The following is a 3295-nucleotide window of genomic DNA, read 5'->3' as shown; positions in this document are numbered from 1 at the left end:
AGTGCGAGCTGCTGCCCACTGCCCCCCCCGGCCGGGGGCCAGCTTCTGCCGTGGCTTCCAGAGGTGGTGGCTGGGCCTTGCGATCCCAGAGCACAGAATGGGGACTGGGATGGGTACAGGCATGGGCATGGGGAAGGGAATGGGGACAGCAATGGGCATGGGGACAGGGACCAGGATGGGATGAGGCCTCGTGAGCCTGGGCATGCAGGTGAAGTGCATCAAGCTTCCCATCCTGCCCCATACCTGAGCCCTTCCATGAGGCTGGCATGGACCTAGGATGGAGCTGGGGTGAGGGCCAGCAGGCACATGCTGTGCCCCAAACTGACCACGCTTTGACCGCCGGGTTTAAACAAGTTCCCCGTTGTGCCGACCTTCAGTCACAATGGCAGATCCCCCGTGGATCACATATATTGACTTTAAAAATAATTAGCCTTGAAGGGAGCAGGCGCGGGGCTGGCCAGGCCCTTCATTAATATTTAAGTAACAGGGGCCGTAAATCAGTTGCAGCTCAGCCAACAGCCCTGGCCGTGTCCATGGGGAAGTGGGGCCATGGTGTTCACAGGAACGTTGCCCAGTCCACAGGCACGGGAGTGCTGACATGGGCTCTGGGGGGAGAGTGGGACAGTGCGGGGGGCAGCAGCCCTCTTGCACTGGGAATGACCAGGAGCATGCCAAGAACACACTAGGAGCTCACCAGGCTGCCCAGCACAAGCCACAGGCAGTTCTGGAGCGACGGACACAGCACGGGCTGGTTGTTTTCCTGCGAGAACAAGGTGACATTTCTTGTCTCCTTTCTCATGCTCTAAGTGTGAGATTTTTTCCCTGTTCCCAGTGCTTTCATGGCGTGCCAGGGGTTTTTAACACGTCTGCTCACGGCGCCGTACACGCTCACCGTCAGCGCGGCGGCGGCGGCTCTGAAGCTGTGCCAGGGGTCTCGGTGCTGAGTCGGGGCCCTGCTCCCTCCAGAGCCAAGCAGTGCAGTGCTGCCGGGCCCCATCCTGCTCCAGCATCCCCAGCGAACAGCATGGACCCCTCAAGCGCTGCCCCTGTATGAACCCTCCTGGCTCAGCAGCTCCTGCTGCGCTTGGCCTGGCAGCAAGGGATGGTTTTGGTCATACATGAGTGTGCTGGGGGGGCTGGAGCTGCCTCTGAAGGACAGCAGCCTGGCTGGACAGTGCCCAGCCTGGTGGCTGCAGTGCCCAGGCAGAGCGGGGTGAGCCAGGAGGGGCTGCAATCAGGACTCCTAAAGCATCTCCCCTGCTCCAGGTGGGAAAAAAATGACTCTTGTGGGATTTCTGTTGGCCATACCAGAGTGGGTTCTTGACCCCAGACCCCAGGAAGACCAGCAGGTAACCCCCAGGAGGATGAGCAGCTGACCCCCAGCTGTCTGTAGCCACCCCACACACATGATGGACTGGCCACTCTTTGCGACCTGCCAGGCGAGATGGGAGCGTAGTGTGGCTGCTCCGTGTGATTAATTATCGGTTCATAACACAGGAGATTTCAAGCATGAAAGAGCCTCTCTACAAGCACGTTGTGCACACTTTATCCATCATATGAGACTCCAGATGTTTCCATTTTATTGTTATTAAATCACTGCCTGGAGAGCACGGGTAGCGGGAGGCCTCCTGCCCCATGCCAGGCACTGCTGGGGGGGACACACAGCACCAGGGACCCGTTTTGTTGAGGGACATGTAGCTGGGGGGCTCAGGCCAGGCTCCCCCCATCGCTCTGCAGAGAGTGGGGCAGCTGGAATGACCCAGCTGGATCAAGGGGGAGTGTGCAGGAATTAAGCCTGTGGCTGGAGCCTCTGGGTGACAGAGGACACAGAGCAGGGAACTCAGTTTCACATCCAACACACAACAAAACCTTGGTCAGATTCCCCTGTCCTCCCTCTCCCTTCCCTCTGGCTCTGTTTCCCCTGCATCTCACACCTCTCCAAGGACTGAGGTGTCACAGAAGGACAGGGGGATGCAGCACTCAGCAGCGAGGGGCTGAACCACCCCAGGGTGCTGCTCCTATGGCAGCATCCCGAGAAAAAAGCCCAGTGGATGGGAGGAGCAGGGGAGAATCCAGCCCAGGTGGGAGAGGAGAGAGCTAGGAAGGGAGGGAGGTAGAGATGGAGGCACAGGGGTCATACCAGGTAAGGAAAACAAGTAAATAGCTGATTCAGGGGTTTGTTCTCCTCTTTTATTTAACAGAAACTGTATTTTTACAGCTGCAATCCCTTAAAATGGGATTCTTTTCCCCTTAAACAAATCCTTCTAAAATAATGCTTCATAAAAAGAAGCGTTCCTCTCCTCGACCCTGAAGACAGAAAAACAATAATGCCGGCGAGGCCCTGGCCATGCTGCCAAGGAGGCCGGGGGTGGCTGTCACCCATGTCCCTGGCAGTGCCACCCGCCCCCCAGCCACAGCTCTGGGGGTCTCAGTGGGAATGGCACTGCTCCGGGCCCGTGGCTCTGGTGGGATGGGCAGAGCAGAGCTGCCCTTCCAGCATCTGCCACAGTCACCTGCATCCTCACAGGCATCGTGCTGCTAATGGCAGGGCCATCCCTGTCCTCTCCAGCCCTCAGCTGACTCCAAGACCATTTTCCAGGCACGAGAGCAGCTGTCAAGGCTGCCTCATCCCTGGAGACTCCAAAAACCTGCCAAGCCCTTGTGGCATCAGGAACAATCCCATGCCAGGGCTCCCTGCTCCCTTGACTTAATTTGCTTTAATTTTGTTTTAATTTGGGTTGTTTTTTCTCTAGGCAGGAGTTTTTTTTTTCACTGCTGCTTCAGCAAAAGCGATTCAGGAAATTCCGATGAAATCCCGGCACGCAGCAGCCCTGCCCCTGCTTGCCGGCAGGACAGGCCAGGAGCTTAATTCTCATTAATAACCACCATGGGTCAATTATTGTGAGAAGGAGGAAAAGCAGCAAAAAGCTCTTTGGCATCACGTGTTGTTTAAGCTTCCAAAAATAAATGTTCTTTGCAAATCAATCTGTTTGCAGCTCCACACGTGGAGTCGACAGGGAGAGTTGCTGGAGGAAGAGAGTGTTTATAAAGGGGGTTTATTTTAAATAAACAGGCACTTAAGGCTGAGGCTGCTGCTCCCATGTCCCATCCCTCGTCCTCTGTGTGAGCTCCCGGCATTGCCCGCGAAGCGCCGCAGTTGAGCCACAAACGTGGTGAGTCTCTGGCTCCCACGTCGTGGGTTTGGCTCAGCACCCACTTGGGAGGCTCAGCACCCACTTGGGAGATCCAGCACCCACCGGCTGCCCCCCAAGAAGGCGGGGCTTTGGGGGGGGCG

At 56.9% G+C, this 3295-nt stretch overlaps 1 protein-coding gene across 1 annotated transcript in view; it reads left to right on the top strand.

The window, feature by feature from the left end:
- The window catches only part of COL8A2 (collagen type VIII alpha 2 chain), a 34700-nt gene that overhangs the window by 21278 nt on the left and 10127 nt on the right, over positions 1-3295 (top strand). The gene's annotated exons all lie outside the window — the stretch shown is intronic.

This window comes from Corvus brachyrhynchos, unplaced genomic scaffold (genome assembly GCF_000691975.1).
Source record: "Corvus brachyrhynchos isolate BGI_N302 unplaced genomic scaffold, ASM69197v1 scaffold65, whole genome shotgun sequence".
NCBI lineage: Eukaryota > Metazoa > Chordata > Aves > Passeriformes > Corvidae > Corvus > Corvus brachyrhynchos.
The sequence above is the reverse complement of the archived record's forward strand: the minus strand, read 5'-3'. Positions and strand labels throughout refer to the sequence as shown.